This window comes from Pogoniulus pusillus, chromosome 7 (assembly GCF_015220805.1).
Source record: "Pogoniulus pusillus isolate bPogPus1 chromosome 7, bPogPus1.pri, whole genome shotgun sequence".
Classification (NCBI taxonomy): domain Eukaryota; kingdom Metazoa; phylum Chordata; class Aves; order Piciformes; family Lybiidae; genus Pogoniulus; species Pogoniulus pusillus.
The window spans coordinates 26,626,194-26,647,085 of record NC_087270.1 but is presented as its reverse complement, the minus strand read 5'-3'; the positions used below and the strand labels follow the sequence as shown (position 1 = coordinate 26,647,085).

Below are 20,892 nucleotides of genomic sequence, written 5' to 3'. Positions count from 1 at the left end.
TTTGTCAGCTTTTCGTGACCAGTCTCTGAAAGCCAGAACCATGTAAGTGGGAAGGAGCCTGTGCCCGTGCCCTGCCTCTCTGCTGACTTCCTGCAGTGCAGCCTGGATGGTCCAGTGGAGGGTGGCCAGCCTGGCCTGTCCCTGTTGTAAGGATCCCCAAATGCCATGGCAAACGATGGCTTAAATGGAGCAAACTTACTGAAGCCAGCTGTGGGAGACCTTTCCTGCTGACTCTTGGCTGCTGGGAGCTCATCAGCTGGGGGATTCACTGGTTGCTGTACCCCCAGTGATGGCTGTGGCCCCAACTCCGGTTGTGGGGACAGAAGTGCTGCCCCGCACCAGGCTTGAGGGAGCAGCAGCTCTGCCTGGCTTGGGCAGTGGCTCTTCTGGGCTTGTCAGAAGGTGTATCAGAAGTTCTTGTGTTTTGTTTTTTTTTTTTTTAAGGGAAATTTGATTTGCTTCCAGCTGAGGGTAATTGGAGCTGTGGCGATGGACTGAAAGCCAACAAGAATGAACTCCCCCTGGGCTGCAGCCACAACCTTCTGCTCTGCTCATGCACTCTTCCTGAGGCTGCCCTGAAGCTCTGCTCCCAAGAGCTGTGTTTCTCTGGGAGATGCACAGGGTGAGGGAGGACAACTCTTCATCTCTAATTCATCCTCTAGCCCTTCTCTCCCATCTCCCTGAGGATGCCCTGAATCTTGGAGACTGGCTTGTCCAGCCATGAAAGAGAAACCTCCTGACCCTGATGGCACCTTGTGAAGGAGCAGTCTGTCTTGCCCTGTTCAGGTCGTGAGCAGCCCTGGGGACAGAGTGACTGGGGAGCAGCCAGGCAGAGAGGGACCTGGGGGTATTGGTTGACAGGTGACTGAACATGAGCCAGCAGTGTGCCCAGGTGGGCAGGAGAGCCAATGGCATCCTGGGCTGGCTCAGGAGCAGTGTGGCCAGCAGGACAAGGGAAGTTACTGTGCCCCTGTACTCAGCACTGCTCAGGCCACACCTTGAGTGCTGTGTCAAATTATGGGCTCCTCAATTCAAGAGAGATGTTGAGGTTCTGGAAGTTGCCCAGAGAAGGTCAGCAAGGCTGGGGAGGGGCCTGGAGCACAGCCCTGTGAGGAGAGGCTGAGGGAGCTGGGGATGTGCAGCCTGGAGAAGAGGAGGCTCAGGGCAGACCTCATTGCTGTCTACAGCTCCCTGAAAGGAGGTTGTAGCCAGGTGGGGTTGGGCACTGGAATGGGCTGCCCAGAGAGGTGGTGGGGTCCCCATCCCTGGAGGTGTTTTAGAGGAGGAGGCTGCATGAGGCACTTAGTGCCATGGGTTAGTTAATTAGAAGGTGTTAGGTTGGACTCAATGATCCCAGAGGTCTTTTCCAGCCCAGTTAATTCTGTGAAAGGGCTGGTGGCTGCAGGAGAAGGAAACTGTGATTCCAGTACCCTCTCCTTGCCAGCTGGAAGGAGGAGAGGAGTCTGTGCAGGAGGAAAGTCCCATTGCTGGCGCTTGCCAAGGTGCTGCTGGATCTTCCAGAGTGGAGAGCTGAAGCCACATCTGTGCCTGTGGCAGGAGAGGCTCTCCCCTGACGATGGCTTCCTGCACCAGGGTTTATCCAAACCTGATCTTTTCAGCCACTCTGACCACGATATCTGCTGTGGGATTTCCTGGTGCTTGCTGTGGCACCACTGGGGCCATCAGCAGGCCATGCACAAGGTGTCTGCTGCAGCCTGCCAGACCTGTCCCTTAGGGGGGGACAGGCTGTGACAGAGCAGCAGCACCAGAACAAGTAAGTTCTCTGAGCACCCCTGTTCATGGGTGTAGCTCAGAAGGTATAGCCTGGAAGTGCTCTCCAGAGCACTGGCTTGTTGCAGGACACATCTGGGGATCTTCTTCCCTGGCACCTGGCTCTGTTGTTGTTCTCTAGGGACTAGGAGCTTCCCAGCTAGGCCCTGGCTGGTCCCATTTGCATTGGGGTGTTCTGAGTTAGCTGCATCTTGGTGCTAAGCTTTGTTTTGGGATGCTTGATGCCCGTGGTAGGTGCTGGGGTCTCGTGTGCCTTGCTTGCTGGCTGTTGTGATAGGTAGGGGGCACATTCTGTCTCCATCTAGAATGCTGCACCTTGCTTAGCTTCATGGAAGCATTGCAGGGACATTTCAGGGGGCATTTTAATATTCTGGAGCCATCGAGATGCAAGAGGCCAGGCTGGCTGTGGAATATTGATGGCTGCTGAGGGGCCTGCAGGCAGCCTGCCTCCTGGTGCAGTCACCAGGCAGAAAGATGAACCCTTGGTGGCTTTGCAGTATCTGTGCCTCCTGCTTTCCATGCCGGCACGCTCGCTGGTCCTGCCCACTGCTTGGGCAGGCCCTGATTCAGGGAAGATATCTGGGTGCTGGGGCATAGCAGAGCCTCTGGCTGAGCTTCTCAGGGCTGGCCATCGCTGCCAGCTCTGTGACAGTGCCTGTGGCAGCCCAGTGCCAGGTTCTGCAGCTCTGGCCGGAGGCTGTGGCTGGCCTGACATGGGCTTTGCAGGGTACCTGTTTGTCATGGCTTGTGTCCTGCACCCCCAGCTCACCCTGCTGTCCACATGAAGCCATGAAGGTGCCAGGCTCTTGCCTTCTGTTGTCAGCCTCCGTTTGAACCCATTTCCTTAATGTCAGTCAGCAGTGGAAGGAGCTCACTGGAATAGCAGTGGTGACTTCAAGGCGGTCACCCCTCAGTCTTCTCCCAGTGCCAGCTTTGACACGGGTCGTGGCTCCCAAGTGCAGAGGGGAGGGGACTTCCAGCCTGTCACTTCCCGAGCAGAGGCTCACTCTGCTATGTTTCACAGCCCCCATCTCCACATCCCTGATGATATAGGGACAGCCTGTGCCAAGGTGAGCTGCGGCGGGATTGCCTGTGGGGAAGCCACCACCTGGCAGAGCAGGGAGGAGCCATCAGCCTGGAGAAGTCTCTGTCACTCGAGGTTGGTGTTTTGCAGCCTCTGAAGCTGCAGTTGATTCCCACAGGAAATTTTGCTCTTCACATTTGCTTTTCCAGCTGTCTGGAGGTTAACAAGACACCCATGCCTCTGGTTTGTGCTTTGCTTTCAGGCCGATTTTCCCCCTCTCATTGTAAAGATGAGACAGTGAACTTTGGGACAGGAGAAGTGCCCAGGAGCAGCAGTTTGTGATCAGCTCCCTGCGGGCACAGCTGCAGTGTGGTGTGAAAGAGCCTCAGTGTGCAGAGGGTTAAGGCTGAAGCACCTTGGCTGTGCATCGCAGCTCTTACCACTGCAGTGTGGGGGTTGAGAGAGCTCAGAACTTCTCTAGGGGCTGAATTCAGCCAGCTCTGCTCCGAGTGTCCCTGCACGGTAGCTGGTAGAAGCTTGCAGTGTCCCCTGACAGGAGGCAGCTGACCCTGTCCTGCCTGGCTGCTCGGCAGACCTTATTTTAGCAGTCCCCCTTCCCGTGACCTTCCATGCTCGCTCCATCCCTCCCAGACCTTCATTGTGTTGCTTGAGCGAGATGTTTAGCTTGGAGCATCCTGTGGAGCAGGGAAGTGCAGCTGAAAAGGAGGCTGAAAGGGGGAAGAGAGAAACTTCCTGGGCAGTGAGCGTGCAGTGACAGTTTAGAGAGTTGTGCTGGAGAGAAGCTTGCCAAGAAACAATAAAGAAAACAGCTGGCAGGGTTATGTCCCCATTTGCCTGTGTCCCTTGCAGCTGGAGGCTGCTGTGTGCCAGGCAGACTGGGCAGCATGTGGCATTTAGCAGTCATGGGAGAAAGAAACCCACACCAAAGCCACCAAGCAGAACAAGGCTGCCAGTCGGCGAGGGGGGAGAGTGAAGTCCAAGTGTCACCTTCCCTGGAGGTGTTCAGACAAGTAGGTGTGGCACTTTGGGACGTGGCCTGGTGGTCAGGGAAGTGCTGGGCTTGGTCTTGCAGGTCTTTCCCAGCCTCTGGGCTCTGTGAAGATAAGGAATCTTTTTCTGATGCTTTGAGTTAGATAAAATGCGGCGCAAGGCAGAGGCTTTGGCAGGTCCACGCCTTCCTTTCCTTCCTCCCTGGACACCGGGTGCAGCCTGCGAGCTCGCCCAGCTTCCTCTGGCACTCAGTTCTCTGGTGACACAGCTCACCCAGCCTGGCTTCTGGGCCTTCAGTTACCCTTGAACTGGTGAAGCTTTCATCACCCTGCGGTGGGTTCCCTTCCGCTGGTTTTGTGGAGCCCAGTTTTGGGCTGTGCTTAGCGAGCAGACGGCTCCATGATGAGAGGAGCCCTCCGAGGACTGCCGGGGTTAGTCAGAGGTGTTTGCAGAGCTTCCTCAGCCCCTTGAGCAGAGCATCGTGGCCGTGCTCAGTGGCCAGGCGCTCTCAGCCCGCTGCGGAGGTCGGCGAGCAGGAGGGGCTGGAGCGCAGGCTGAGCCGTGGAGCGCCGCTGCGGGCGGCAGCTCTGGCTGGAAGCAAGCGGAGGGCCCCGAAGGCAGGCGGCTGCGGCTGCCTGCAGCAGGGCCAGGCGTGGGCTGGAGCAGCCCCTTCAGCCCTTTGGTGTCCGATCTGCTGCCGTGCAGCCTGCTCCTCTGCAGGGGCTTCTCTCGGTCTCCGTTAGCTGCCCTGTGCCCCCCTGGCTCCAGCAGGGCTGGCTGGCTGTGTCACGGTGGCAGCAGCCACAGGCAGGGGTCTCGTCCCTGGGCACCAGCCTGTGCCTTGGCCTTGAGCACTGACTGTGGCTGTGCCAACACAGCCCCGGGGATGCTCAGTCAGGTCTGGAGATGGGGAGCAGCTCTGCAAGCCTGGGATGCAAGCTGCTCTGGTTGTCTTCCAGGTGCCTCTGTCCCACACTGCAGCCTGGCAGCTTGCAGGGCAGAGGTGTGACCAGCGCTGAGTGTCTCCTGAGGCCCCGTGATTAGAGCGAAGGGGCAGCTGTGCCCGTTTGGTAGGGTGTGTGGCTCCTGTCAGCCCAGCCCTGGCGTGTGGCAGCTGCGACGTGGTGGTGATGCTGCTGCTGGGGTGGCAGCACTGCTCAGCATCCCCCGGACGCACCTGAGCCTCTCGTTCCCAACAGGAGGTTACATTTCAGGTAGACATCTTCTCAGGTCGTCTCACCTGACAGACCCCAAGGGCAGAGACCCCATCAGAAGCCCTGCATGCCCCAGTCCCTGGGAGCTGTTGGTTTTTAATGATCCAGCACCCACCATTCTCTGTGCTGCTTGTGAGGAGTGGTCCTGGCCTTGCGTTTCCCCATGCTGAGGCAGGGTGAGCTCGCCAGGCAGTGTCAAGATGGCTTGGTGAGCAGGTGTAGGTGCTGGCAGTGCTGCAGCAGGCTTCAGCTTGCAAGAATTTGTGTTGGAAGGTTGTCCAAATAAAGAGCAGAGGAAGCAAGCCTAAAGGCAGATGGCTGGCAGGAGCTGGACATGAAAATGCAGCCTGCCTGAGTCAGAGCAGCCTGGGAGCCTATTTGGTCTCAGTCAGTAGGTGCAGGAGGTTCCCCAGGTAAGCAAACATCCTCTGAGGCGTGTTGGGAGCTCTTCCCTGCTGTGTTTCCTGGTGCTGTTGGTACTTGGTGCTTCCCTTGTGCTGTGCAGCTGCCTGGCCCCAGTCCCCCCGCCAGAAGAGCTGCTTTGCTTTGCTGTGCTCGCTGCTGGGACCCTGCACTGCTCTTGTGGTGCGGTGCCTTCCACTCACTGCCAGAGCTGATGCCCTTTGGCTCGGCTTGCTGGAGTCCCATTCAGTCTGTGACTTAACCCTGTGCTTCCCGAGGTGTCCCTGGGGAGCCGCAAGGTCTCCCTACAGCAGCTTCCTGCTGAGATGGGTGGGTTGCAACACACACCTGGAGGTGGTGTGAGCATGCTGCCCAGGTGCAGTGCTGAGGGAGAGGTGCCACTGGCAGCATGCAGGGCAGAGAAGATAGAAGTGTTTAACCTGTTGACACGACAGAAACCTCTCTCAAAAGTGCCTGTTCCTCAGGGACACAGCCTGAGGTGTATCTGCACTGCAGCCACAGCAGGGTGCTGAGAATACCAGAATCAGCTTTGGCATCACCCAACCTCTGCGTCTCCACTTGTAGCACCCTGGAACTCAGGGTGGGCTGGAGCCAGGGCAGTCAGCCTCTGCTGGGCTCTCTGCAGCATGCCAAGCAGTGCAAGTGAGCCCCAAGAGCTGGGCAAGTTGGACATGGGCAGTGACCATCCTTGGGCAGGCAGAGTGAAGTGACAGATTCCTCTTCTGGGGTGTAGGAGCCTTACAGAAAGCAAACCTGGAGGACAGAGCCCTCTGGGATCCTTGTATTGAGAAGAGACCTCTGAGAGCCACTGCCTGGGCTCTGAGATGGTGGCTTCTGACCCTGGTGTGAAAGGCAAGGAGGAGAAAAGGGGGTGAGAGGTGAGTGTGAGAGGCTGTGTCATGAAGCAGAGGTGGACATGCTCCAGAGCTGCTTGTCAGGCAGCACCTGCATGGGCACAGCTGCATGGGCACAGCTGCACAGGCAGTCTGGCTGCACCCACAACAAGCATGCGTAGAGGGGCAGCAGCCAGAGGTGAGTGCCAGCGGTCGGGGGTGAGCTGGCTGCAGGAAACCAGAGCAGCTCTCCTGAACGTCCCACCTGTGACTCCAAGGACCACTTGTGAAAGGAAGAGCGAGGTGAAGAGGTGTCTGCAGTGCCTTGGAGCAAGCTGAAGCAGGTCTGAGGATGCTGCAGGACGTGGCAGAGCTGCGGTCCCTGCGTGGGGGGTGTGCCTGCTGGAGTTTCACCCCTGCCAGGCAGGCCAGAACATGGTCTGACAGAACCCACCTGTCAGCTGGGTTTCTGCAGTCCTTCAGTAGAGCTCTCTCTGTAAGGAGGACCTTGAGCAGATGAGTCTGGAGCAGTCTCCTCCTGAGGCTGTTTGCTGGCAGCGCCAGCGGCAGCAGCTGGCTGCTCTTCCTGCGGGGCCTGCAGCAGTCCCTGAAACCTCTTCCTTTGATTCTGCTCAGGAATTCCACTCCTGCCCTGAGCTGCTGCTGCTAACTCAATTACCCCTCCCTGCTGGCTGGCCCTGGGCTGAGCCGCGGACACATCTGTGTGCAGCTGCTCGCCCTCCGCTCCCCGGGGCTGAGGCTTTCTGGCATTACCAGCATGCAGCCTTTTTGTCCCCAAAAAGTCTTCTGGGGTGCCATGGCCTGGACCAGGACTGGGCAGTGCTGCTCCTGCAGGATGTGCAGGCGTGGCCAGATGGTCTTGCACTGCTCCATAGGGGTTGTTGAATGCAGAAGATGACAGTTTTGTGTCAGCCATGGGGAAGAGAGGTCAGAGCCTTCGAGGTGTGCCCTGCTCTGCCACTGCCCTGGCTCATCCCTTGGCCCCTGGGGTTGCTGCTGGGTGTGGTCGACTGAGCTGTCAGCCTGGGTGTGACTGGGCTGACAGCCTGCAGAGCTGGAAGTGAGGGGTTTAGGTTGTCTGCCTAAAAAGATGTTTGAGCTAAAAGGATTTGTTTCAGTGCTGGTACTGCTGCCAGGGATGTACCTTCCTGAGTGCCTGCCCCAGCGCCTCAAGAGCAGCAGGAGCTCCGTGGAGCCTTGGCTCTTCCTCACCGTGAGCAGAGGACTGGTGCAGGCTGCAGCTGCAGGCAGGGGAGGAAGTGCCACGAAGGACAGAGCCACTCAGGCAGCACTCACTAGAGAGTTTTCCTGTGCTGCTTTGCTTTCTGTCCCAGCTTCTCTGGGCCTTGGGAAAGGCTTTGTTTCAAGCACCCCTCTGGACGTGGGAGGACACCTTTGGTGGCCTAAGTCTCCAGGGAAAGCCCATCGGGCAGCACCAGCAGTGCTCAGGGCAGAGGACATCTGCAGGGGTTGGCTGGTGACCCCATGGCAGAGCGAGATGCCCTCACCTCCATGGCGTGTGTCTGGCTCTCGTAATTGTAGGGGAGCTGGGTCATGGCTGGAGCTTGGCTTTGGTTCTGTTCAGTTTCTTCTGGGTGACCATTTCTGAGCACCTGGGCAGAGGTTGCCAGGCTGCACTGACAGCAGAACAGCAGAGATGGCATCTCTTGGGTGCTTGGCAGGGAGGGCATGGGGCTGCAGTGCAGCCAGTCTGGCGTCGCAGGCTCCTCTGGGAAGGTGATGTCTTACTTCACACAAAGATGCCCAGGTGGGCTTGTGATTAACAGCCAGCGTGGATGAACCTGGCACAAACTGTGCCAGCTGTCTCACTGTCCTCTAGGAGAGCAGTTGACAGCTGTGCTTCAGTCCTGCTTTGGGCTTTGCCTCCGGTTTGGTGTCCTCAGAGGGAAGTGAGGGAAAAGAAGTTTGGGTGAAACTTCTGCCTTCTGGCCAGTGCAGGGTGGCTGTGCTAACCTGCTCCAGTTGGGCAGCAAACTCAGAGTGTTGGGTGTGGACTTCCAGAGGTGGACCCTGTGAGTTTGGTCCTTGCAGTTGATGCATTTGGTGAAACACTGGTTCATGTTCAGCAGGCAGCACCCAGCTCGGGGTGGGGGTTGGAAGCACTTGTGAGGAGTGCCTGGATCTTCAAATAGCTTTGGACAAACCCAGGAAAGCACCTCGGGGGGGTCCATCAGTTGCACCAGGAGGTGCCCATGTGCATGTGCACTTACTGCTGGTGAGTGAGCTGCTGTGCAGACTGCTCTTGGTGGTGGCACATCTTGTGCTCATGGGGGATCGCACCTCGCTTTGCCAGCACCACCCTGCCCCAGCAGCAGCTTCCATGAACGGCAGGGTGGACTTGCTGTGCCACGGGTTGCATCTTGTGGTGCTCTGGCATCACTGGAGGCAGCGTGGAGCACTGCATCTGGGGAGACACGTGGAGAAAAGGAGGGGCCACTGAGCATCCGAAGGCCAGGACCCAAGAGGCACTGTGAGGAGAGAGGTGTCTGGGCTGTAGGGAGGCGAAGGGACTGAGCAGGAGGTCTGCAGGGTCTGGAAGCACTTCTGAAACCTCTGCCCCGTGTCTGCGAGGCTCAGGGTGGGCAGTGATGAGTTGGGATGGTGTTGGAAAGGGAAGGAGCTCCCCTGTAGGGGTGGACAAGTGCTGGAGGAGGCTGTTGGGAGTCTGCCTCCAGGAAGCCTGAGGCTGTGCTTCTGGCTTGGTGCTGTTCCTCCTGGCTTTAGCTCGTGGCCCAAAGTGACAGACTGCAGTGCAAGCTGAGCAGCCCTTTGGAGCCCAGATGTGGTGCTGAGCTTTAGAAGAGTGAAAGCAGGAGGGATGCTTTCAGCAGGATTGCAAACACTGGAGTAGTTTCCTGTAGCAGTTTGAGAGGGAGCTGTGAGTGTTCCCACCTGGGAGCAGCTTTCCTCTGTCTCAGGATGAAGGCTAAGGCACAGTTGCAGTTTAGACCAGTTCTGAGATCGTTTGTGGCTGGGAAAATTGCTTATTATGGGGGAGGCCAAGATGTGGGGAGGGTGCCAGAAGAAAGCTGTGCTGCAACTGATGTTTGCTTTGTGTCTCCTCCCCCCAGGCAGTCGAGCCCCTGGACTTTGCCTGAAGAGGTTGCAAGATAGGTGGTGAGTACTGCCCAGCCCGTCCCTTCGGGGCATCCTTTGATTGACTAATAGGGGAATTCAGTCCCAGCAGGCGCAGTTCTTGTCTTTTGTTCCAGGCTGGGTGCAGAGCTTTGCGTTTGCTGAGGTCGTGGCACCATTTTACAGCAGGCAGGGCTGTGGGAGGTTTGACATCAGAAGGCTGAACTTCACCTTTGCACCAACATTAATTTCCTGAGCATTCATTGGTGACATTAATGTCACAGCTTAAAAGCTGCTTGGCTAGGGGAAAATGTACAAACTGCACTGTGCTTTTACTAGCAGCTTACACTGTCCAGTGGGACACACTGCCAGGGACTTTGTTCCCTTCTGCCTCTGTGTTGCTCTGAAGGCATCACAGAATGTGCCTATGTGGGACTCATTCTGTCCTGCCTGCACCCAAGCCTTCCCTGTGTCTCCTTTGTGTGCACTTCATTGGGTCCTTCCTGTGACTATTTTTTGTGACATGAGGTCAGTGCAGGGTTTCAGAAGCCTGAGCTTGCTCTGCAGTGCTGATGCTGGGATGCTGCAGCTGAAGAAGCACCTCTTAGGCTGAGGCAGCCCAGTGCAGTTTCTGAGCATCACCGAGGTTGGAGAGGACCTTAGAGGTCATGCCCACTAAACCAGATCTTGATGTCTTCCAGCAAATCCCAGGCAGGTCTCTGTCCAACAGCAGCCTGTGCTGGTGCTCCTGTTGGTTCTAGAGCAGTGTGGGCTCTCCTTTCCCCTTGCAGTTGTAGCTTCCCTCCCAGTGCACTTAACCCAATGGTAGCATTGCCCCTTAGTTGCTCAGGAAGTTCACTCTTCAGCTGCACTTCACTGCTGCACAGGACAGAAGCTGTGAGAGCTCTTGAGTGCTCAGACACACTAATGGCTGACAGCTGCATGTCCCAAACCTCTAATGGACCTCTCCAGCTTCCAGATCAGCTTTCCATGGCCAATGGCCCCAGGCTGATCTGAAGTCCCCATGCATATGAAATGCAGCCCTCCACACTTCCTTGTTGGGGCAGGGGAGGAAGCTGGGGTTTGGTGGTGTGCTGTGTTTGTGTCCCACTCAGTTACATGCTCATTTTGGGCAGGAGATGCTTGGTCAGCATTTACAGGGGGCTTATCTAATGCCTCTCACGTGTGTGGGTTGTCAGTCACATCCTTCATCAGCCAAAGCAGTGCCGCCTGTGTGTCTGTGAGGGGCAGCTGGTTTAAACCCAGCTGGTTCTGACTGAGGTTCATCTCCCTGAAACATGAGCCCAAAACCCAGCAGATGGACGCCAGGTGCCTTCTGCCAGAGCACCTCTGTGAGTCACAGCTCTTGAGCCCCCTCAACCCAGCGCCACGTCGGGCTCGGTGTCGCAGCCCAGCGATGGTTGCTGTGCTGGGTCCTGGACCAGCAGCTGCTCTTTCCGAGGCGCTGCAGGGTGCAGCAAGCTGCTGTCCTGAGGGCAGGGGGCACGAGGCTGGCTCTAACACCCTGAGTGCAAAGCCAGGTGGTTTTCAGCTGCTGGTTTAAGCTATGCTTGCCCCTGGGTTTTCTGCTGTTGCTGACCCCTGTGCGCTCCAGACCCTGCGTGCCACGCTGGTGTTCTTTCTCCTGGGCAGCTCCCTTGGGCAGCACTTTCAGAACCCTGAAGGTCCTGTGGTCTTTTGGGGCTCCTGATGCACTTCTGCAGAGCGTGGAGGTGCTGGGTGCTTATGCCTCGCATCTCTGCAGCTCCGACGGTCAGTGTTGCCCCTTGCCTGCTCAGACTCAGGAGTGTCCCCTGCCATGCTGCTGTGCAGTGTGAAGGAGGCTGCTGGTGCAAGCTGCTGGTGGTGTGGGTTCCCTGGTGCAGCACTGCTCATCCTGTCAGTGTGGGATTACCAAGCATTACTTGCTGGGATGAACTCAGGTGGGGCTATTCCTGGCTAAGCTGCATTAAGGTATGGCTGCGAGTCCCAGGGCTGGCAGCGAGGGCTAAGGCGCTTTGCTATTTCTGTGACACCCCAGCATGGCCACACAGCCCCTGGGCACAGCCAGACCTGCTCAGATTAGTCAGCAGCTCGACACTTGCCCTGCAGTCAGCTCCTACATTCTGCATTTTCTTGTGACCTCTGCATCATGGTGGCCAGGCTTGGAAGGACAGGAGAGGGAGTCTTGGCTTGAGGCCAGAGACTTGGGACTCACTGGAAGAGGCTTTGGTGTAAGTGGGGCTTTGGCATGAGGGTGGTGGGTTTGGGGATGTCCATGGGCTTCCTGGGCAGCCATCAAGGGAGTGCTGTGGAGGTATCCATCTGAGCCCTGCCAGGGTTGTCTTGATTCAAGTCTAGACCTCTTGTGGACATGGCCCCAGCACTCATGTCCCTCCACCTCGCTAGCTTGCAGCAAGAGCTTCACCCATCCTAATTAGAACCTAGGGTAATAGAATGTGGAGCCTTGGCTTGCTCCTCTCCTACCCTGATGAAGCCCCAGCAGAGGGGCTGTGGTGAGCAGGCAGAGGCAGCCGTGGGCAGTGTCTGTCTGGTGGGATCCCTCGGGTCAGACAGGCTGCCAGCCCCGTTGCAGAGGGGAGGGCAAGCCATGGCTTTGCTTAGAAAGAGAGAATTGGGGCCTGGCTCTCTCCTCAGTGAGGACCGAGAGAAGCTGATCCAAATGGGTGTCCTTGCCGCTGGGACTCGGAGCAGTCGGTGCCACGGGGCAGTGTGGCTTGCGCTCAGCTGTGGGTACCGCAGCCACACCTGGGGGCTTGGGGAATCGCCTGGGGGAGCATCACCTGGCCAGCGATGGCTTCCTGCGAGTGCTTCCTTGCCGGGGAGTGCAGGAAGGACATTGCCCACCCCTAAGCTTCCCACCTGTGGGATTTGCTGGGTTGGGGCCTGCACCACTGTGCCCTTGGGCTGTTTCTGGGCATCCTTCTGGCTTCCTTGGCATTTGGAAGGAGAAGCGGGAGGAGGGATAAGGGAGTGGCTCAGTGTGGGCGTGCATCCTCCCGGGCTCTGCATCCTGGGACTGCCTGGCTGGTCAGCATCTTAATTGCTGTAATTGGGTTGTGGCACCCAAGGGCTGCGAGATGCCGGTGGGAAAGCTGCAGTGAGCAGCACTGGTTGTCTGAGCTGTGCTTTGCGGCAGTGTGGATACAGGCACACCCAGGGCAGGGAGGTCTCAGTGAGTACTTGCACCCCTTCAAGTCTGCCTTTGGAACGAAGCAGGGAAGCTTTATAGCTTTGTCCTCAGTGCCCAGGAGTGCAGAACTTTCAGTAGCTCCTCAGAACAAGAGCCAGTGGGGGTGACTGGGTGCACAGGTCAGGGTGGGCAGCATGGCATGTCCACTGAAGGGGAGAGGAGATGCTGTAGGGCTGCCAGCAGCAGCACAGCTGAGTTCTTGAAGAGGCTTTTAGTCTTGTTCTCTGCTGACCACAAGCTATCCATCTGGGCATGGGAGTTGGCTGGTGAGGGCTGATGTCTTATGCCAGTTAGGGTGGAGGAACAGAAATTGGCAGTGTTGCTGTGCACACTATGTGAACAATTTTGCCATGGGGTGCATGCTGGCTCTGAGAACAGCCAGGCTGGGAGGCAGGCAGAGATTCCTGAATGGTAATTAAAAGGGTTTTTTCAGAAGTGAAGGCTGAAAGCCCCATCCTGTTTTCACAGAATGCCAGTGTGGGGAGTGGAAGGGACTTCTGGAGATCACCTAGTCCAGCCTCTGCTAACACAGGGTCGCCCAGAGCAGCTTGTCCAGGGTCACAGGGTCCAGGTGGGGTTGGAATCTCTCCAGAACAGATGTACTTAGACGTTTGACCCATCTGAGGTGTCTGGTACACAATGCCCCAGCCCTTGTTTTCTGTACCCCTTGTGATGCTTAAGGTGCTGTAGCTGCCCTGGAATGCCTGGTAGCCCAGTGAAGCATTTCACTAGCCACTCTCTGAGGATAGCTGAGCATCTGCTGCAGCTTTGTCACTGCATTCTTGCTGCAGCCAGGGCCTTGGGCTTGCCTTTGCTTTGTTCACTGTCATATCTGAGGGGCTTGGGTTGGGGTTTTTACCCCCACACCAGCAGGTGTTGCATCTCTATCTGCTCTTGTGTCCAGACATCGCCCTCCCCTGCCGTGTGCTGGGGAAGTCTCAGCAGGCAGCAGTGGGGTTGGTGGGGTGCAAGCTGGCTCTTGATGTGAGCTCAGCCAGGCAGGTTTGTTTCCATTCCCTAGGCAGTTGGTGCTTTACTGGCCTTGGGTTGCCAGAAAACCTTCTCTTAACAGTCAAGATCCCAGGGGCTGCCCTGTGTTGCTGGGCACAGCTGGTGTGGCTGTCAGACCCTTCTCTATGTGTTGTTGTTGACCCAGGTGAAGCATCAGGATTTGCAGCTGGACCAGCTCACCAGGGCAGGTCCCTTGCAGCTCACAGGATCACAGGATGTCAGGGGTTGGAAGGGACCCAAGGAGATCATCAAGTCCAACCCCCCTGCCAGAGCAGGACAATACTAGCTAACACAGGTCACAGATAGGCCTTGAAAGTCTCCAGAGAAGGAGACTCCACAACCTCTCTGGACAGCCTGTTCTAGTGCTCTGTGAGCCTTACAGTAAAGAGGTTCCCCCTTGTGTTGAGGTGGAACCTCCTGTGCTGCAGCTTCCATCCATTGCTCCTTGTCCTATCCCAGGCAGCAGTGAGCAGAGCCTGTCCCCCCCCTCCTGGCCAACCCTCAGATACTTATAAACATTTATCAAATCCCCTCTAAGTCTCCTCTTCTCCAGACTAAGCAGCCCCAGGTCCCTCAGCCTCTCCCCATCAGCCATGCCCTCCTGTCCCCTCATCATCCTTGTAGCCATCCACTGGACCCTCTCCAGCAGATCCCTGTCCCTCTGGGGAGCCCAAAACCGAAGGCAGTATTCAAGATGAGGTCTCAGCAGGGCAGAGTAGAGAGGGAGGAGAACCTCCCTTGGTTTGCTGGACACACTCTTCCTCGGACATCCCGGGTCCCATTGGCCTTCTTGGCCACAAGCTGAACCATTCTAATCAGGTGCAGACAGTGTTGGAGAGCTGGGAAAGGACTGAGCTGTAAATCTTGGTCTCTCTGTCCGTGCTTTGGTGCAGGAGGACTGGCAGAGGTTTCCTTTGCTATCTTGCTGGCTGCTGGCTTATACCATCAAGGATGAAAATTAATTGTCTCCATGCTGATTTAATCATCCAGTGGAGCGTGGCCACACGATGCAGTGAGCCCACTGCATTGGAAATGAATGGATTCAAGGACAGAATTCTTCATGCCACAGCACAAAACACTTGGCCTGTGTTGAGTTTTCAGGGGTAACAGCTTGGCATTGTCTTCAGTGAGCTGGCAGGAAAAAGCAAGCATGCAGTAAGAGAGTTAATTCTGTAATGTGAGCAGCAAATGCAGCAGACAGGCTGGAGGGAAAGGAGGTGGGCACAAGCTGCAGAGGTGTGCACAAGCCAACCTCAGGAGGTTCAACAAGACCAAGGGCAAGGTCCTGCATCTGGATCGAGGCAATGCCAAGCACCAGTCCAGGCTGGGCAGTGAGTGGCTGGAGAGCAGCCCTGAGGAGAGGGACCTGGGGGTGCTGCTGGACAAGAAGCTCAGCATGAGCCAGCAGTGTGCACTTGCAGCCCAGAGAGGAACCAGAGCCTGGGCTGCAACAGGAGAAGTGTGGCCAGCAGGGCCAGGGAGGTGATTCTCCCCCTCTACTCTGCTCTGCTGAGACCCCACCTGGAATACTGCATCCAGTTCTGGAGCCCCCATTACAAGAGGGATGTGCAGATGCTGGAGTGTGTCCAGAGAAGGGCCATGAGGATGCTGAGAGGGCTGCAGCAGCTCTGCTGTGAGCACAGACTGAAAGAGTTGGGGCTGTGCAGTCTGCAGAAGAGGAGGCTCCCAGGTGACCTCCTTGTGGCCTTCCAGGATCTGAAGGGGGCTACAAAAAATCTGGGGAGGGACTTTTTTGGCTGTCAGGGAGTGACAGGAGTGGGGGGAATGGAGCAAAGCTGGAGGTGGGGAGATTGAGAGTGGATGTGAGGAGGAAGTTGTTCAGCATGAGAGTGGTGAGAGGCTGGAATGGGTTGCCCAGGGAGGTGGTTGAGTCCCCATGGCTGGAGGTGTTTAAGGCCAGGCTGGCTGAGGCTGTGGGCAGCCTGCTCTAGGGTAGGGTGTCCCTGCCCATGGCAGGGAGGTTGGAACTGTCTGATCCTTGTGGTCCCTTCCAACCCTGACTGATTCTATGAAATGTCCTTGCAGGGCTCTGTCATGGTGTTGGTGTGAGGCCATGTGCCACCTCCCACGGTGTGCTAGGTGCTGTCACAGTGCACAGTTTGGAGCAGTTCAGTCGTCTGGTTCTGATCCCTTCCATTGCAGCCTCTAGGGAGCTGCTTCCTACGTCATTGTCCAGGTGACAATCCCTGAACCTCTGGACTCTGCTGGAATGTGAGGCTGTAACGAGGAGCACCAGAGCTTTGTTTGCACAAGAGCATGAAAAAGGGTCTTGAGCAGGCTAGTTTCAGAAGATGCTGGAAGTGTCTCCTTTGTGTTGGCCCCATGCTTTGAGTCAGGAGAATAGCTTTGTCCTCTTGGAGTGGGGCTTTTGTTTGGAGTGTGACCAAATCTGTTTGAGAGACTGCACCTCCAAAAGAGTCAGCAAAGAGGTTCACATCCACCACTGCAGTGGGAGATGATTTTACCTGCAAAATGGCAACTGAGTTAAGGGCTGGGAGGTGGTAGCAGAAGCAGAGGACTTTGCAAAGCAAGGAGGTGCTTTGTTGGAGTACCTGGGAAGTGGCTTCAGGCTGTCCTCTTGGATCAGTGTGCTTCCAAAGGCTGGGTCTCTAAGGAAAGGGTTTGCTTTGGCAGTCTCTGTCTCTTCAGTTGTCCCCAGGTGGGCAGCAGCTCTGTGCTGGTGCCCCTCCTGCCAGGTGTTTTCTCTGCAGCCTGGGCAGGGTGACTTAGCAGGTGCTTTACAGGGCTCATCCCTCCTGAGCCCTCCCCTCCAGGGCAAGGCAGCTGCTCTGCTTCTAGCTAAGCAGATGTCTTAGTCTGCTGTATTTCTCACTGCACCTCAAGCAGCCTTCTCACTTCAGCCCCCTGTGCTCTGAGGTGCCTTGTCAGGAGTGGTGTTGGCTCTGCCTGTCTCGGGCACCCTGTGAAGTGGAACTGCATCCACCCCTGTAGCACAGCTCAGGGTTTGTTTTGCTTTAATCCTGGGGATGTCAGAAGCCCCCTGAGTGCAACACTGCTGCTGGATCAGTCTGAGGTTCAGGGATGTCAGTTCTGTTGCTTGGCACTGCGACCATGTGGAAGCTGCAGCTGTTGGGCAGAAACCAGCAGCAGCTGCCTGTGCAGTGAAGCAGATCCCCCCCTCTCCAGGTAGCACAGGGCCTGTTGACTCCACAGAAGCAGGGCAGTATCTTGCTGTGGGCCTGTGGCACTGCTCCTGCCTCCATCCCAGAGGCCAGGCTGCTGGGTGCTGCTGGGCTTTAGGCTGGAGGTGTTGGGGAGTGCTGGATGATGGCTTTCCAGGTAACCCACTCACTGCTGCTCCCTGAATGAAGCCTCCAGTAGCAAGGATTCACAGCTGCTCCTGGATGTACTGGGGTGGGGTGGGGGGCTCTTCTCCCTGCAGGCTGAGCTGTGCTTAACCCAGCAGGTAGCTCTGTACAGTGTCTCTGTTACACAGGATTTGACCCAGACACCTCTGTCAGAACCTGCTGCAAGCTCCTGCTGCTTTGCAGTGCTGCAGGATAAAGCAGCATGGTGCCCTGGCTGCTTTGAACCAGGGCTCCCAGCCTCAGCTGGAGCTGCACAGATGCTGGCTTTGTCTCTTTCTCCCTGCAGTGGGTTGGGAACTTTCCCCTCCCCACGATTGAAATTTACCAGACTAGCTCAGGCTGTTTGGCAGTGAGATGAAGCTAATTTACAGCAAAGCAACGTTTGCTAGTAAGTATACACAATATATTGGCAAGTATTTACAATGGTATGGTTCACCCTGCTATGGGTCAAGAACTGGCTGCAGGGCTGGGCCCAGAGAGTGGTGGGATTGAGTCCAACATCAGTGAGTTTGCAGATGACGCCAAGCTAGGAGCAGGTGTGAAGCTGTTGGAGGGTAGGAGAACCCTGCAGAGGGACCTGGCCAGGCTGCATGGGTGGGCAGAGGCCAATGGGATGAGATTGAACAAGGCCAAGTGCAGGGTTCTGCACTTTGGCCACAACAACCCCAAGCAGCACTCCAGGCTGGGGACAGAGTGGCTGAGAGCAGGCAGGCAGAGTGAGCTGGGGGTGCTGGGAGAGAGGAGCTGAAGCTGAGGCAGCAATGTGCCCAGGTGGGCAGCAGAGCCAATGGCTTTTACTTTTGCCCTACCAAGTCTTTGATTCTGTGCAGGACTTGTTTCAACTCGCACTTCAGCTTGATCACAACTCATCATCTTCTTCCCCTTTTTCTCCTCCTTTTATTGTGAGGAGCAAAGAAGAGGACAAAAGAGCCTGGGCTGTGGAAGGATGCTGGAGAGCAGAGTTCAGCTGGCCTGTGTCAGCTCTCATGCCCCACACAGTTCAGAGCCACTTCTCTCTCTATCAGCTGTTTCAGTCTGGGTCTGCCCTTGCTTGCTGAGTGACTCCAGACTGGTTCTTAATCATATTTTTTACGTGACTATTTTCTCAAAGCAAACGTTTCCTTCAGAAGGGGAGGTGAAATCCTGTGCCAGCAGTTGTATTTCCCTTTGAAGCCCTCTATGAGGTGCCAGATAAAGTTGGATGTTCTCATGCTCTTGTTCTTCTGGGAGCCCTGCAGGACTGAGTGGAGTTTGGGCAGGATGGGCTGGAGCCCTGGAGGTCTGTTGCTGTGTCAAGGGTGCTGAGTGCAGCTTGCAGAACCTGGTGAGTTCTCTTCTGACCCAGCTCTCTGCAGGACTGGGCTCTCTTGTGAGACCTGGGTGCCAGCTGCTGCTTCCCACGTCTTGTCTGCTCTGTCCTGAGCACAGCTGTGCTCTGTGGCTGTGTGCAGCTGCAGAGGTTTGTCTGGGCAGTGCTTGTGAGCCAGGAGAGCAGAGTGGGAGAAGAGAGGTTAATCCTGACATGGAGAGCTGAGCAGAGGGCTGACCTCTCCACACCAGGGACTCTCTGACTTGAGTTTGCTGTGCTCTTCACAACCATCTGAGCGTGGATTCACAGCACCATTTGCTGGGTTATGCAGAGCTTTGTTGGTTCCTTCCCCTGCTCTTTGAAACCCTGAGCTGTAGGTGGGTGAGCAGGATTCACTGGCTGATGGAATGGGTTGAGCTGCAAGGGACCCTAAACACCATCCAGCTCCAACCCCCTGCCATGGGCAGGGACACCCCCCACTAGCCCAGGTTGACTCAAGTTCTCATCCAACCTGGCCTTGAGCACTGCCAGGCAGGGAGCATCCACAGCCTCCCTGGGCAGCCTGTGCTAGTGTCTCACCACCTTCACTGTCAAGAATTTCTTCCTCATTTCCAGTCTCAGTCTCTCCTCTCCCAGCTTTAATCCATTACCCCTTGTTCTGGCACTACAAGCCCTTGTCAAAAGTCCCTTCCTGGCTTTCCTGGTGGCCCCCTTCAGGTACTGGAAGGCTGCTCTGAGGTCTCCCTGGAGCCTTCCTTTCCTCGATGGCTCCATTTGTGCCAAGTTTCTCTAAATGCCTGGAAGCTGGAGGAAGAGGAGGGCTGCTCCTGGCCATGCTGGGAGGAACTCAGCTCCTGCTGCTGGCTGCCCAACCACACTTAGCATGGGCCATGGAAGAGTTAATCATGAGCAGGGTGGAGACAGAGCTGATCCTGCCCCAAATCACTTAACCCTCTTAAGGCTCTCCCCTGGCCTGCCTGAGCCAGCCTCTTAATCTGGCAGAGAGACGCACAAGTGAGAGCTGAGCTATAACTGGCAGCAGGAGGGACAGGGCACAAAGTGATCAGCTCCACCAGCCCACCTCTGCCTACAACCCTCTGCACCCCGTGCCAGTGCAGCAGGGCAAGAGCATCAGCCTGTGCTGGGTTGTCCATCCTCAGGAGGCTGAGGACAGGATTATAAGGAGGAAGTTCTGCACAGTGAGAGTGGGGAGACCTTGGCACAGGCTGCCTAGGGATGTGATTGAGGCCCCATCCCTGGAGGCTTCTGAGATCAGCCTGCTCCAGCTGGAGGTGTCCCTGCTGCCTGCAAGGGGTTGGGCAAGATGCCCTTGGAGGGTCCCTTTCAACCCAGTGCAGTCTGAATCTGTGTGAGTCTTCTGAGAACAGAGCTGGTGTAGGCTAAGTGGGTGGTGGCTGGATGTTCTTGGAGTCAGGAGATCCTGGACCAGGTCAGTTGTTCTCAGGTGGACACTTTTGGTGAGATCACAGCACATTTCCAGGGGCTGTGCTTCAGACACTTGTGTTGGTGATCTGGAAGAGCAGTATCTGCATGGTGCCCACGCACAGAGTCCTTGGCACTGTGCTGGAGGGCTGCTTGTACATCTCTGCTATGAGGAAAAGCTGAGAGACCTGAGCTTGTTTAGTCTTGAGAAGGCTGAGAAGGGATCTGATCAGTGTCACTGAAGGATGGGGGGCAAGAAGAAGTGGTCAGGCTCTTGTTGGTGCTGCCTAGTAATAGGACAAAGGGCAGTGGACACACACTGGAAGCCAGGAGGTTCCATCTCAACATGAGGAAAAACTTCTTTGGTATGAGGGTGCTGGAGCCCTGCAGCAGGCTGCACAGAGAGGCTGTGGAGTCTCCTTCTGGACAGCTTTCAAGCCCACCTGGATGTGTTCCTATGTGCCCTGCCCTGGGTGCCCCTGCTCTGGCAGGGACTTGGACTGGATGATCTCCAGAGGTGCCTCCCAGTCCCCACCGTTCAGTGATGTGTGCTGGGATGAGTGAGGCCAAGGATGGAGGAACAACTGCCAGGTGCTTGGGAATTGTTTTTGTAGGGAATGTGCATTGTTGGTCCCCCAAAAAGTGGAGAAGACTAAATCTGCAATGGGGCAGCCATGGCCTGTCACTGGGGTTGGCTTTTCCTGGTGGCTGCTGCTGCTGTGCAGCTGGAGCAGGAATTCAGCTGCCGGGGTCAGGCGCGGAGGCTGCTCAGCCCCAGGCCAGCTGCAGGGTGGGTTCGTGGCCTCACTCTGTGAAAACCTGACCCTCTGAGAACGTCTGCTCCATCCCATGGCTGCACCCCACCAGCCTGGCCGTCTGCTGGCCAACAGCTGTACCACACTGCCTTTGGCCCAGGGCAGCTCTCTGTGTTCCTGCCCTGGCACTGCAGCCCCTTCCTGAAGCCCAGGTCTGCCTGAAAGCTCAGCTCGGAGGGCTCCAAACCTCAGCTGCCTGCTGCTCCTCTGCTCTTTTGAGCTCCTTTTTTCTCGGGGTGGGGGAGCTGCACTTCAGACCTGACAAAGGCAGACCCAGTACCTGCAGAGCTGGGGGCTGCAGCAACAGCTGCATGGTTGGATTTTCTTACCCCAAGTG

At 56.6% G+C, this 20,892-nt stretch overlaps 1 protein-coding gene across 2 annotated transcripts in view; it reads left to right on the top strand.

Moving 5' to 3' along the window:
- The window catches only part of HPCAL1 (hippocalcin like 1), a 58,027-nt gene that overhangs the window by 5,132 nt on the left and 32,003 nt on the right, over nucleotides 1–20,892 (top strand). The window contains exon 2 of one of the 2 annotated variants that reach the window (XM_064146331.1): nucleotides 9,410–9,455. The exons of the other annotated variant lie outside the window; for it this stretch is intronic. The gene's annotated coding sequence lies outside the window, so the exon portion shown is untranslated. The remainder of the gene's footprint in view (nucleotides 1–9,409; nucleotides 9,456–20,892) is intronic. 2 annotated transcript variants of the gene reach the window in all.